Source organism: Aquarana catesbeiana, linkage group LG01 (assembly GCF_042186555.1).
Source record: "Aquarana catesbeiana isolate 2022-GZ linkage group LG01, ASM4218655v1, whole genome shotgun sequence".
Lineage (NCBI taxonomy): Eukaryota > Metazoa > Chordata > Amphibia > Anura > Ranidae > Aquarana > Aquarana catesbeiana.
The window spans coordinates 67,154,004-67,169,569 of NC_133324.1; the positions used below are offsets into that span (position 1 = coordinate 67,154,004).

Sequence of the window (15,566 nt, forward strand, 5' to 3'; positions counted from 1 at the left end):
AGGCGGCCATTTTGCTGGCTAGTATCAATCTCCGCTCATAATATTGTGCATCGGACTGTATTTGGTTGCCGGTGTTGTGTCCAAACAGTAGTTCGTCAAAATCTCCAAATACTGATGGTTTAAAGAAACCGGAGGTTAAGTAGTTGGAGTTTCTGACGAGTTGGATATTTTGACAGAACACAGCTTTTATTTTTTTCATCACTATTTATCTTTTAAATAATTGCAATAATTTAGAGGATGATTACTTTAATGAAGAGAACATTCCCGATGGTTAAATAACAAATTTTTTAAAAAGGTCATCAGACTAAAATTAGGGTCAACCTAGGAGGAAAGAGAGACAGAGAGATTTGGTACTAAAAAAAGGTCAGTCTTTCTAAACGAAGGGCAAATGGGAGCCTTTATCTCCATAGAGTTCTGGCAATGAGTTACTTGGATCTAAAATTTGAACCCCACCCATACTACAACCATTATAGAGAAGTAAAGAATGTAGCAGGGCAAGTGAGATTCAAGAAGCTCTGGTGTGAACACCTTACTGCTTGGGTCTTTGAAACCCAATTATTCCACTCGTCAGTATCACCCAAATTTGAAAACTTGGATGCGGGTGATCTTGGCATTTAAATTATGCTATGTTGAAGTGTGAAATGTATTTTCAGTCAGCACAATACAATCAACCCCTTCCTGTAGATTTTTTGGGTCTGTAAGATGGCTTATAAGTCTGGATGGCCAATTGTTTACTGAAACAAATCTCAATCTAATACTTTGATGGATAATGGATGGATAATGTAAAATATGGCCCCGGTCCTTCAACACAACGCAGCCATCCAATCTCCTGTGAAGAGCACCACTCCCCCTCTCCATGATCCAGCGCTGCCCTCTGTATCCTTCTTTGCCACTGTCTTTTTTCTACCCAGAAGTACTCAGTCCACTTCCTGTGAGCCCAGGTTGTCCTGGACACACCTCCTGGGGGTGTAACATCACACAGACTGAAAACACAGTATAGGACAACATTCACATGTCACAACGTAAGTGCTGATCAATGCAGCATTGAGAATTGCCCATCAGTATTGCTAAAGAATGTAAAGAACCACCCCGGCTCACCATGTGGAAATAAGGAGTGCATTAGAGAAGGGAAGGACTGGAGTGGAGGTAACCATTAAAAAATCTCATTTATGCTCAGTTCTAGCTTCAGTGGATCCACTCCTATCTGAACAGAGACCCATTTTATCCTGGTGTCGAGCCTAATCCAAGCTTTGGAGTTGGGGCCTTGCACACCATATTGCAGAGTCCAGGTAGACTTATGCCGCATACATGCGACCGGACTTTACGGCATACTTGGTCCGGCGGACCGGAGTCCGGCGGACAATTAGATTGTGTGTGGGCTCCAGCGGACTTTTTTTCCCCAAAAGTTCGGTGGACCTAGAAATGAAACATGTTTCAAATCTTTCCGACAGACTCGAGTCCGGTCGAAAAGTCAGCTCGTCTGTATGCTAGTCCGACGAACAAAAAACAACGCTAGGGCAGCTATTGGCTACTGGCTATGAACTTCCTTGTTTTAGTCCGGTCGTACGTCATCACATACGAATCCGTCGGACTTTGGTTGATCGTGTGTAGGCAAGTCAGTTCATTCGGAAAGTCCGTCGTAAAGTCCGTCGAAAAGTCCGCCGGACAAAGTCTGCCGTAAAGTCCGCTCATGTGTACGCAGCATTAGGGCCAGAAGTTTGCTAACCGCCTTGCTCAAAGGTTCTAAATGTCTCTAAATCTGCCACTGTGGACTGTAATATGCATTTTGTGTGGCTTAATATGAATTAATGTAATGCCACTCAAATTGATTTACAGGGCAGTTTTGGCAAAAGAAATCATGATGATTGTGGTCATGATGTCCCTTCAGATACTTGCAAATATCCTTTATACAGATTAATTTTGCCTGAAAACAATAATACTTTTTGACCTTGTGTTTTCTTCATTGCAGAATGTTTTTTATAATGATATTTTTTTAGAAATGTCTTTATTCTCTGTAAATCAAACCTGAACATCAAACATAAAGAACACTATTTAGTCTTGTTATATAAAAAAGTGTTTCTAGATCTATCTGCTATTAATATCAGAATATGCCTTTGTATTAGAACAGCCTTTCTCAACCATGGTTCCATGGATCTCTGTGGTTCCTCCAGAGGTTGATAGGGGTTCTTTGAGAAGAGATTGAGGTTTCTCGGCTGACTGAGCTCCTGCCTACATTGACGACCACCAATATAAAGGGTCACTTCTACAGTGACCGCCAATGTAACGGGTCACTACAATTTTTACCATCTGTAGTTCTTTTGTGGCCATCATTATTTATTTCTTGGTTATTAAGTATCCCCTATTATTTATTATTTTATCCAAAACTCTCCTTCTGAAGGTCTAATAGTCTTAGTGGGGTTCTGAAAGACCTAAAAACTATTCCAGGGGTTCCTCTGTGGTAAAAAGGGTTGAGAAAGGCTGACTTTGACCAAGAGAGGGAGACAGTCAGAGCTACACTCATTAGCAGAGTGCTGTAAGTCTGAAACTGTAAACATGCTTACAAGAGGTGAAGGCACATGGGGAACTTCATCTATATGGTTCTGCTCCTTTGTTGTCCTATTAGATGGATACGGAGGTTGTGTATTTAGCTTGTGGGTGGGTGCAGCATGGTTCGGCGGCAGTAGCACACATTCATCCAGATGTAGTTGGAATCTTGTATTGGAGTCAAGGTATAACAGTTCCCAAACAAGCCCGGTGGAAGGAGGCCCCACCGGGAAGCACTCACGTATGACAACAGCATGTAGCGGAGCAGGTCTCAGCTGAACTGACAGAGTCTGGTTTGAGAGGTGGAATGTGGCCTTGCTGTCTGAGCCCAAGTGGGATTGTCTCCAGGAGAATGGCAAATCCCTACACTTCCTCTCCTCATCTGGAACCTTTCCCTACCACTAATACTGCCCCCGACAGACGGGTGACCTGTCCCTACATTACACACATGCTAAACCCAGGAGCCAGGGTGTTAAATAGACTCTGCCACACCTAAGATGGCTGCCAGAGTAACATGGGCAGCCAGCATCCAGCATCCACATGAGCAGTAAGGGTCACTGCCCCAGTGACCCAGGAAACCATAGAGGAACCATGTTCCTCTTGACTTCCTCTCTCTGCAATTCTGCTGTGGTTGAGTGCCACCTGCAGTGGAGAAAGTGGACTCCACTTGCCTTCAAGCTGAATTTTTAACAGTAGCTTGCTCATAACTCTGGATCTAATGATTGTTTTGACAAGATAATCTCTACTAATGCTGTCCATATACTATGCAAATTTTGACTAATCCTTATGAAATTTGCTCTATGGGTGGCCCTGTCTCCACCTTCCCGCCTGAAATCCTTTAGTTAGAAAAAAACAAAGGAGCCAGATGGAAAGTTTTTGGACGAAAAGTGACTGCATCCAATCGGATGCAGGGTATGGTGTTTGGGATGCTGTTCTGACAGCCAATGCTGGGAGACTTGTCCATCTGTGCTGTATAGTGTGGATGGAGGAATCTGTACAATTATTTTCATTCAGCTCAGAGGCTGAAGGAAAAAAATCTAAGGCTGGCTTTGGATGAAACTTTTTTTTTTTTTTAGTTCAACCAAAGGTTTCAAGTGGCAAAAATTGGTAGAACGACTGACTGTACAACCACCCTGCCCTTACATGTATCGAAATTCGTCCGGTCCCTGCTGAATTGGCCAAATTTTGATTCATGTATGGCCAGCTTAAGAGTCTATGCCCAATTTTAACCTCTAATTTTAGGTCGCCTGTACAAAGAATTTGGAGACATCCATTGCTGTCCTCTTCTCTTTGTTTCATGATGGTCATTCTGGTTCAATGGTTTTAGTATTTCCTGGGTCACTGACCTGGAACAAGTATGCAGATCAGAAGGTCTGACTTCAATTTGACTTTCCTGATTTGTATGCATGTTGTAGGTTGGTGACCTACAAAGTACTGCAGCCAGGAAATGAGCGATTTCAGAAGACGGTCGGCAATAGTGGTGTACATATTCCCCTCAGTACAGCTTTCCATCATGCATTTTTTCTTGATGTGCCAAGGCTGTATTGTTCAGGTTTGTGACAGGTCTGCCTTATGTGATAGAGAAAATGATGAAAATTGAATTTCGAAATGTGTTGTTTCTGCAAAAGTTCCCGAGCCAGCCTGATGTGATATATCCTTTGTTATCACTGGATTTAGGAGGAATTACACACCAGGGGCCTGTCTGTTTTTATCTGTAGCTTTGGGTACCTGAGCTTCTCACACTGCCTCACCTGACCTCCCTCATCTCAGCTCAATGAAAAGTACCAAAGCCATAAAAGTAGCTCCCAGTGATGAATTACTGGCCTGGGAGATTCCACAGACCTCTAACTTGCAGAGACAGTAAAAGCTGTGCTTGGATTTTTCTTTCCACTTTCTGGGGATATAAGGGCATTTGAGTTTCTATATAAGCCTAAGTTGTGAGATTCTATCTCCACTACTATTTATAATAATACATAATAAAATGGCAATCTTTTCCATGGTTGATAACTTTATGAAACACATTTAAATAAAGAACAATACAAGATTTGGTACATTTAAATAAAGGTAGAAATACAATTGTAAAAAGTTTTCCCCTTGAAAGTTAAAAAAAAAAAACAACAACAAAAATAAATATGTATATATATATATATATATATATATATATATATATATATATATATACATATATATTTAAATATGCAGGGTTTTTTTTCTCAGAGAGAAATAGGTGCAGGAATTCCCACTTTCCAACCCTTTTTCTCCACCCCTACCCACCTCCGAGCACTGTTTCTTGGTCCTACCTACTATCCACCTCCCATTACTGCCGTTTTGGAGAATACAGAACCAAGTATCATTATTGGTGATAAGTCATTTGTATGGAATATGTTAATGCTAACAAGAAAAGCAATAAAATAGATCCTCTGCAGCCAATAAAAATAGAGCCCCCCCCCCCTCTTACAAGCAACAATAAATTCCCTCAACAACAATGGACCACCTAAACCCCCCCCCCAGCGACAATAAATCCCCCAGCAACAAAGACCCCGGCAGCAACAGATCTCCCCACAGCCGGCATCAGTAGACTCTCCAGCAGCCAGCAACAATAGACCCCTCCTCAACAGTAGATCTCTCCCAACAACCACTGACCCCCCAGCAATATAAGACCCACCCCCCCAGCAACAATAGGTCCCCTACCAGCAACAGCAGACCCCCCCCATCCCCTGCAAAAATAGATCTCCTCCAGCTAAAATAAATCCCCCAGCAGTGAGCATCAATAGACCCTGCAGTACTCCTCAGCACCCCTTGCCATTACATACTGTCAGTGCCGGAGGTGCCAGAACTGCGATCCCCCACGTTCCTGCTGAAAAAAATAGCCATATATACTGCGTGTGTATATATATATATATATAGAGAGAGAGAGAGAGAGAGAGAGAGAGAGAGAGAGAGAGAGAGAGAGAGAGAGAGAGAGAGACACATGCTGGTAGGTTAATTGGATCCTGTTTAAATTGTCCCTAGTATGTATGAATGTGAGTTAGGGACCTTAGATTGTAAGCTCCTTAATAAGCTATATAAGTACCTGAAATAAATAAATATAGATATGTATATATACAGTGACTTGAAAAAATATTCATAGCCTTTGAAATTTTCCACATTTCGTCATGTTACAACCAAAAATGTAAATGGATTTTATTGGGATTTTATGTGATAGACCAACACAAAGTGGCACATAATTGTGAAGTGGAAGGAAAATGATAAATGGTTTTCAAAATTTTTTACAAATAAATATCTGAAAAGTGTGGCGTGTATTTGTATTCAGCCCCCTTTGATGCCCCTAACTAAAATCTAGTTGGACTGATTGTCTTCAGAAGTCACCTAATTAAAAAATAGAGTCTACCTGTGTGTAATCTAATCTAAGTATAAATACAGATGTTCTTTGAAGCCCTCAGAGGTTTGTTAGAGATCCTTAGTGAACAAACAGCATCATGAAGGCCAAGGAACACACCAGACAGGTCAGGGATAAAGTTGTGCAGAAGTTTAAAATGGGGTTAGGTTATAAAAAAATATCCCAAGCTTTGAACATCTCACAGAGTACTGTTCAATCCATCATCCGAAAATGGAAAGAGTATGGCACAACTGCAAACCTACCAAGACATGGCCGTTCACCTAAACTGACAGGCCGGGCAAGGAGAGCATTCATCAGGGAAGCAGCCATGAGGCCCATGGTAACTCTGGAGGAGCTGCAGAGATCCACAGCTCAGGTGGGAGAATCTGTCCACAGGACAACTATTAGTCGTACACTCCACAAATCTGACCTTTATGGAAGAGTGGCAAGAAGAAAGACATTGCTGAAAGAAAGTCATAAGGAGTCCTATTTGCAGTTTGCAAGAAGCCATGTGGGGGCACAGCAAACATGTGGAAGAAGGTGCTCTGGTCAGAATTGAACTTTTTGGCCTAAAAGCAAAACGCTATGTGTGGCGGAAAACTAACACTGCACATCACCCTGAACACACCATCCCCACCGTAAAACATGTTGGTGGCAGCATCATGTTGTGGGGATGCTTTTCTTCAGCAGGGACAGGGAAGCTGGTCAGATTTGATGGGAAGATGGATGGAGCCAAATACAGGGCAATCTTAGAAGACAACCTGTTATGCCACGTACACACGGTTGGACATTCCAACAGGAATTGTTCGATGTGAGCTTGTTGTCGTAAAGTCCGACCGTGTGTATGCTTCATCGAACATTTGCTGTTGGAATTTCCACACACAAATGTTTGAGAGCAGGTTCTCAAATTTTCCAACAGCAAAACTTGTTGTCGGAAAGTCCGATCGTGTGTACACAAGTCCGTCGCGCAAAAGTCCACGCATGCTCTGAATCAAGCAGAAGGAGCCGCACTGGCTATTGAACTTCCTTTTTCTCAGCTCGTTGTACATCTTGTACGTCACCGCGTTCTTGACGTTCGGAATTTCCAACAACATTTGTGTGACCGTGTGTATGCAAGACAAGTTTGAGCCAACATCCTTCGGAAAAAAATCCACGGTTTTGTTGTCGGAATGTCCGATCGTGTGTACGCGGCATTAGGGCCTGCAAAAGACTTGAGACTGGGACAGAGGTTCACCTTCCAGCAGGACAACGACCCTAAACATACAGCCAGAGCTACAATGGAATGGTTTAGATCAAACCATCTCCATGTGTTAGAATCGCCCAGTCAAAGTCCAGACCTAAATCCAAATGAGAATCTGTGGCAAGACTTGAAAATTGCTGTTCACAGACGCTCTCCATCCAATCTGACAGACCTTGAGCTGTTTTGCAAAGAATAATGGGCAAAAATGTCACTCTATGGATGTGCAAAGCTGGTAGAGACATCCCCAAAAAGACTTGCAGCTGTAATTGCAGTGAAAGGTGGATCTACAAAGTATTGACTCCGGGGGGCTGAATACAAATGTACCCCACACTTTTCACATATTTATTTGAAAAACATTTAGAAAACCATATATATATGTATATATATATATATATACATATATATATATATATATAATTTTTTTTTTTTTGTTTTTTTTGTTTTTTATTACTTTCAATATCATAGTTTCCTATGTTTGCTGTGGTATGCAAAGCTAAAGGATATTTTCTGATCAGCTGATCAAATACTATTAGATTACTACGTCCCAGTCCCAGACTTACTTAGAGTAAATGTTCGGTGGTGGTTGGAGTCAGCTTGAGTGGTTAAGTAGAGTCTACTCGAAGCTCCTCATTGATTGTGATGAATATATATATATATATAGACACGTGACGTGAGTGTCGCTCTCTTTTTTGGATAATATATATATATATATAGATATATATAATATATCTATAGATAGATAGATAGATAGATAGATAGATAGATAGATAGATAGATAGATAGATAGATAGATAGATAGATAGATAGATAGATAGATAGATAGATCTATATATAGATAGATCTATCTATATCTATATATAGATATAGATAGATCTATCTATATATATTTTTTGTTTTTCATTTGTTAACTTAAGTAATTGGCTAGTGTAATTACTATATTAATTCTCATAATAATTTCCTGTTATCCCCTGTACAACATAATTCAGCCTGACAGTGGCTATGAATTAATCACACTCTTTTATAGTGCCCCATATAGTCACACTAACATATTTCAGGCACTGGGGATGTTTAGACATCTTTTCAGGAAGAGCATGGATGAGACCTCATTCATAATGCTATGAGCATATTGGAGGTCAGGACACGACACAAGGGAATGCAGAGATGATGATTAGTGTAAGCCTCTATCTACATAGTGTGGAAGGTGTGTGAATCATAGGGCTAACTAATAACATTTCAGTTCTTTTGGCAGCTTTGCAGTTATTACATATGTATTTTAGCCATGTGTTTGGCTCTTTGGCTGGAGTCTTGCTTTAAAAGTAATTCCTGTTCCATCCACTCTGGATAGTTTTTATTTTTGCATAAATTATTCAGCTGTTATGGTCCAGTACCCAGAGTGAAATTACAATCATTTGAAGCTGAGGGATTTGCAGAGAAAGGTGTCACTTGCCTTCTGCAAACCAATCTTATTTTCTTTTTTTTTTTTTTATCTTGTTGGGTGACTTCCGCTTCATGTAATTTCAGATGGCTTCATGGTGGGAATAACAATGCGCCTGCCATTCCACCCAAGCTGTGTACTGAATTCCAGATCTGTAATTCAAACGGACCTTCCTTTTAATTAAATTCAAAGCCATCCGTGCATTTTTGTTATTCATTATTTATCTATTTGTTACAGAAAGGCGAGTCGGATGCTCAGGTTAGTGCAGATGGTGGTGGTGGTGGGGGGGGGTTATGCAGAAAAAAGATCTACATAAAAAGCAAAATTCTGTTTTGTGCGGGGATCAATGTAAAAACAAACAAAAAAAGAAAAAAAAACATAAAGAAAAAAAAAGCATAGAGATTGTCACAAAGCATCACAATTCCCCAAACTTCTTCCCCCTTCACACTAAATAAATAAATAAAGTATAATATAGAAAGCATAAAAATACATATACGCAGTATCTCACAAAAGTGAGTAGACCCCTCACATTTTTGTAAATATTTTATTCTATCTTTTCATGTGACAACACTGAAGAAATGACACTTTGCTACAATGTAAAGTAGTGAGTGTACAGCTTGTATAACAGTGTAAATTTGCTGTCCCCTCAAAATAACTCAACGCACAGCCATTAATGTCTAAACCGCTGGCAACAAAAGTGAGTACACCCCTAAGTGAAAATGCCCAAATTGGGCTCAAAGTGTACATTTTTTGTGTGATCACCATTATTTTGAGGGGACAGCAAATTTACACTGTTATACAAGCTATACACTCACTACTTTACATTGTAGCAAAGTGTCATTTCTTCAGTGTTGTCACATGAAAAGATAGAATAAAATATTTACAAAAATGTGAGGGGTGTACTCACTTTCGTGAGATACTGTATATATGTATATATATTTATGTGTGTGTATTTTTTTCTATTCTAAAAATAATTAAAAAAAAAAAGATTGCAAATATATTAGCCTAGGACATATGGCTTTAGGACCACACACAACTTTGATACCATCCCACATTCTCTTTGTCCATTTTATGGGTGCTTAAAGATGGGCACCTATAAAAAAAAAAAACAGGGCTTTCTTCTCAAAAAGTGAAAGAGGTGGAAGAACGCATGTGCAGTTTACCTGCCCCTTCTTCGGTCAGCCTGCAAATGATGCCTGTTTACCACTTCACAAGAATAGGTAAAAAAGCATACCCAATACAAATTAAAAAATAATAATTTAAAATCACTATAATAGCCCTTCCCTATCCAAAACCTTTTTTATTGAAATGGTTAAAAAAAAGTGAACCCATGGTCTTTTAACCTCCCTAACTTCCCTCCTATGTTCCCTTTAAACGCAACCCATAATGGTTTTGGTTTACATTTTTTAAGGGTATATTTTTTTAAAACTTTTTTTTTACCAATTTTTTTACTGTTTGTATACAATCTATATTTAAAATGTAATGAATGTTTAACCACCAGACGATTTGACCACCTTCATGACCAGGGCATTTTTTTTACTGTTCAGCACTGTACTACATTAAAAGAGAAGTACAGCCAAAGCTCGCCTGGCTGCACTTCTCTTGTGGATCACAGGATGTGGATGAGCGCAGGGTGGGAGGGGTTGAGTGGAGAGAGCAGGGAGTCATTGACTGACACCAGCTCTCTGCTCACCAAGCTCTAAGAACTGAGCAATCAGCGATGTTTGACCACTCAGTTCACAGCCTTAGAGCCAGTGGGTGACAGATGCAGCATCGATTCAATACCACCTAGGTAAGTATGATTCCAAAAAAAAACAAACAAAAAAAAATGTATCTTTTAAAGAGGTTGTAAACCTCTAAACCCCCCCCCCCCCCCCAAAAAAAAAAAATAAATCCTACAAGACAAAGGCATAATGAGCTAGTATGCATCGCATACTAGCTCAATATGAAATACTTACCTTAGAACGATGCCCTAGATCGGCGCCGGCACACCGCTCACATAACCGACATGTTTCCCAGAGTTACTTCTGGGTTCACAGGCTCTGGCGCTGTGATTGGCCCGAGCCGCGATTATGTCACTCCCGCTAATGCGGGCGGGTGCCGCCGGTCACGGAGCGTGCCCTAAAGAAACAACACGAGCGGGCCGTTCCTCCGGTGTGCATGCGCTGATGACGTCGGCGGCAGCGTATATAGTAAATATCTCCTAAAACGGTGCAAGTTTAGGAGATATTTACAGTACCTACAGGTAAGCTTTATTATAGGCTTACCTGTAGGTACAAATTAAAGAGGAAGACTTTACTTTCTTTTTAACTGGCAATTAAACGGTTATGTAACACTTTACCCAAAACAAATTTATATAATATTTTTATTTAATCACCACTGGGTTTTTTATACAAACCTATATAAATAACAAATTCCAAAAAATCTATTATATTTTCTGTTATAAAACATATCCAGTATTAATTGGTTTGTGTGAAAGTTATAGCGTGTACAAACTATATTATATATACTGAAATTTATGCAGCTATAGACGCTATACTGGGAATAGTGGTGATTGGCAACTTAAAGAGGAGTTCCCATTTTTAAAAAATTAAATGTCAGCAGCTACAAATACTGCAGCTGCTGACTTTTAATAATCAGACACTTACCTGTCCCTGGGTCCAGCGATGCGGAGGATCGAAGCCCCGCTCGTCTCCCCCTCCGTTCGGCAGCGCCAGCATTGCAAATGTGGGCGTCGGGCTGTGGCTTCACAGCCGGGCACCCACTGCGCATGCGCGAGCGGCGCTGTGCGCTGTGATTGGCCGCTCAGTCATCTGGGACCTGTAATGGGTCCCAGATGATTGACAAGAGGGAGGGAGCAGAGCTGAGCCCTTCCTGTGCCGAGGGGAAGTGATGTCACCAGCCCAGCTACTGAAAGAGGCAGACTACGAGGGACCCGCTAGCAACAGGCATTTAGAGGTAAGTTAAAAAGAAAAATTCCAAATGTTTTTTTTAATTTTTTTTAGGCACATTCATGCATTTTTTTTTTTTGGGTGGAACACCACTTTAAAGTGTGACTATGATAGAGCGGTGGGCAATCTGGCGCAAACAGACACTGGCTGGGAGGGTCTCTAACTGACACTCATGTCGCTTGTGACACTAATACAGTGATCAGTGATAATACTATATGTGACTTTGCCTGTACCTGCCGCCCGCTCGCAGTATATTTACTGTGAGCAGTCGGCATGTGGTTAATACATGACAAAGGATTCCCAGAGTGCTATGTGCTAGAAGGAACTTGCTGACAGGAAGACAGAACAATGTAAGCAGGGGAGTGAAATGCTGCTGCTTCTTTGCTGCCCATGCATTCTTACAGTCACAGAATATAGTAACAGGATATCCAATTGCCTTAGAAGCTCAGGAAGGAATATTTTTCCACCCATTGGAGCAAATAGAATGGTGCTTTATAAGAATTTATTTACCTTCCTCTGCAACAACTGTGGTTATAGGCAGTGGCTGCTGGTGTTAAACTTTTTGGGGGGTGGCAAACAATCCCCCTAGGTCCGCAGTCACCCCTCCATGGTCCCCCCCCACTCAGCCTTTCACGGTCCCCCGCACTCATCCCTCCACAGTCCCCCTGTACTCAGCCCTCCACAGTCCCCTACACTCAACCCATCACAGTCCCCTACACTCAACCCCTCACAGTCCCCCTGCACTCAGCCCTCCATAGTCCCCCTGCACTCAGACCTCCACAGTCCCCTACACTCAACCCCTCACAGTCCCCCTGCACTCAACCCCTTACAGTCCCTCTGCACTCAGCCCTCCACAGTCCCCCTGCACTCAGCCCTCCACAGTCCCCCTACACTCAGCCCTCCACAGTCCCCCTACACTCAGCTCTCCAAGATCCCCCTGCATTCAGCTCCCCATGGTCCCCCCCGCACTCGACTCTCCACGGTCCACCCGCACTCGGCTCTCCATGCATGGTCCCCCGCACTCGGTCCTCCACGGTCCCCCCGCACTCGGCTCTCCAGGGTCCCCCCGCACTCGGAGCTCCACGGTCCCCCCGCACTTGGTTCTCCATGCATAGTCCCCCGCACTGGGCTCTCCATGGTCCCGCCGCACTCTGCTCTCCATGGTCCCCCCGCACTTGGCTCTCCACAGTCCCCTCGCACTCTGCTCTTCATGCATGGTCCCCCCATACTCGGCTCTCCATGCATGGTCCCCCGCACTTGGCTCTTCATGGTCCCCCTGCACTTGGCTCTCCATGCATGGTCCCCCGCACTCAGCTCTCCATGTTCCCCCCGCACTCGGCTCTCCATGGTCCCCCCGCACTCTGTTCTCCGTGGTCCCCCCGCACTCTGCTCTGCATGGCCCCCCCGCACTCGGCTCTCCATGGTCCCCCTGCACTCGGCTCTCCGCGGCCCCCCCGCACTTGGCTCTCCGTGGTCCCTCCACACTCGGCTCTCCACGGTCCCCCCGCACTCGGCTCTCCACGGTCCCCCACGCACTTGGCTCTCCATGCATGGTCCCCCGCACTCAGCTCTCCACGGTCCCCCCGTACTTGGTTCTCCACGGTCCCCCCGCACTCAGCTCTCCATGGTCCCCCCGTACTTGGTTCTCCACGGTCCCCCCGCACTCAGCTCTCCACGGTCCCCCCGTACTTGGTTCTCCACGGTTCCCCCGCACTTGGCTCTCCGTGGTCCCCCCGCACTTGGCTCTCCGCGGTCCCCCCGCACTTGGCTCTCCGCGGTCCCCCCGCACTCGGCTCTCCGCGGTCCCCCCTGCACTCGGCTCTCCATGCATGGTCCCCCGCACTCAGCTCTCCACGTCCCCCCGTACTCGGTTCCCCATGGTCCCCCCGCACTCGGCTCTCCGCGGTCCCCCCGCACTCGGCTCTCCATGGTCCCTCCGCACTCAGCTCTCCATGGTCCCCCCACACTCTGCCCCTTCGCGGCTTCCTTGGCATCTCCTCACGGCCAACCCGATTTGCTTCCTTGTCCTGATGGGCCGGCAAGAGAAGCTGGAAGACAATAGCGAATTTTGATTCGTTAGTGTCACAAGTGGGTGGGTTCTGCGCCCCGAGACCAACCTTTTTCAAGCCAATTAGAGCCTCAGGTTCTAATCATGTGGCTTTAAAAAAAACTTATAGAAACCTCTGAGTCCCTGCATGCAAATTAGGGGGGCGGCGCCCCTGCGCCCCTTATGGACTGGCCGCTCCTGGTATAAGGTTAAAAATATGAAGGTTTTCAATGCATTTATTTTCATTGGTTGGATTGATTGAACTTGTGCCTTTTTTTTTCTGGCGGAACGGAAAGAACCTGGGTTTAATAGTTACTTACAGCAGAGGAAAGTCAGGTCACCACTCTGGCTGTGCAGTCTGGCAGGTATCGCTTAAATCTCAGGACCAGATCTAGCGAATTACAAATCCTTTTTTCAGTTTAAACAGCTCCCATTTCCTATTTTAATTCAAAATTCATCCATTTGCCTAGATTTTGGCTTCAACAATTTACCGTAAGTGTACATTATTTCATATGTAACTTGTATTACCTTTTATGAAAATACCAGTATCTGGGAAACCGCTAAAAAAAAGATAGATGCAGTTAAATATTCTTTTTGTCTGCGCATATCCTCCCTTTTTCTCCGGATCCAGTGTAAATAATATATTTCCCACAAGACGCGATTCTTTGGCTGTGATAATATTCCTGATGCGTGGATCATGTCAGCACTATAAGGTTTCCCTCCCCATGGAAATCACCTACTTTCTTTGCATAGAAGTGAGATATAATTTTCGTGTTATTTTAATGCAGCGGCGAGGACAGCGTAACGGCCTTTTAGGAGCTGAATGTAGTGCGCCGGTTGTTTGTAACAACTCTGGGGAACGCTAAACGAATCTTTTAAAAAGCCAAGCGATGATTACATAAGGACGCATTTACATTTGAAATGTATGTCAGAGAATTGCAGAAAGGTAAGCAGGAATCGGGCAGGCGCGTGTTCAGGAGAGGTAAGCCGTGGAGGCCGACAGTCCCCTCCTTTTCTCCTCCATAAATAGTTGCACATCTGTTTTGTGTATTTTAGCTTAATTTAAAAGGGAACAGAAATAATAAAAGTAATATAAATTTAAAATGTAAAAAAAAGAAAAATTTCTTAAAGCTTTGTCAGCTATAAGAAAATATGTAAAATATAGCTGATCTAATCCTTATTAAAAGGAATATTTAGTTCTTCTGCACACATTTTTTTTTTACAAGATTAAATAAAAAGGAAAACAGTATTTTTTACTGGATTTATTTCAACATATTCACCTGTCTTTTCTTAGCTAAACTACTGAAAAAGAGCAGTTGTTTGCAGACTTCAATGGCTGAAGCTAAAATCTGAACACACTGAATGAGTCTGGGCAGTCAGGAGAATTGCAGTTTTTCCAATTAATTTTCAGTTTGTTTTCAGGGGCGGCCCGACAATTAAGGGCGCACCGGTGCAGCCCCCTCTATCCACACCACCCCTTATATAAGTAATGGATAAAATAGTGCATAGCATATGCATATTCATATGCATATTCATGGGTCCGGCCCCTTTCAGGACGCCCCGACGCATGAATTACAGCGGCGGGGTTTTTTGTTTTTTTTAAAGCACCTGATTAAAGTCATGGGCTTTAATAGGCTTCAAAATAGGGTGGACTCGTGGCACAGAGCATTGCGCTCGGAGCCCACCCAGATGTGTTAGAAAAGCAAATGAATATTCACTTTTCGAACACTGAATCGCCTCTCCGCCAATCAGGAAGCGCGGGTCTGTTACCCGTTTCTCGATTGGCTGAAAGGTCAGACGATCCTATTGGACGCATAGGAGGAGGGGAGGAGATGCGCAGTGGAAGAGAAGAGGACACAGGAGACGCTGCTAAATGCCCGCCACAGCCTGTCCCCCTGTCTGATGTGCCTGCCGATCCCCGATGTGCCTGCCGATCCCCGCCGCTGATGAGGTAAGTGCCGGGTGACCAT

General features: G+C 43.4%; 1 protein-coding gene across 2 annotated transcripts in view; it reads left to right on the plus strand.

Annotated features, from left to right (window-relative positions):
• Positions 1-15,566, plus strand: part of DCC (DCC netrin 1 receptor) — a 980,705-nt gene that overhangs the window by 610,152 nt on the left and 354,987 nt on the right. The gene's annotated exons all lie outside the window — the stretch shown is intronic.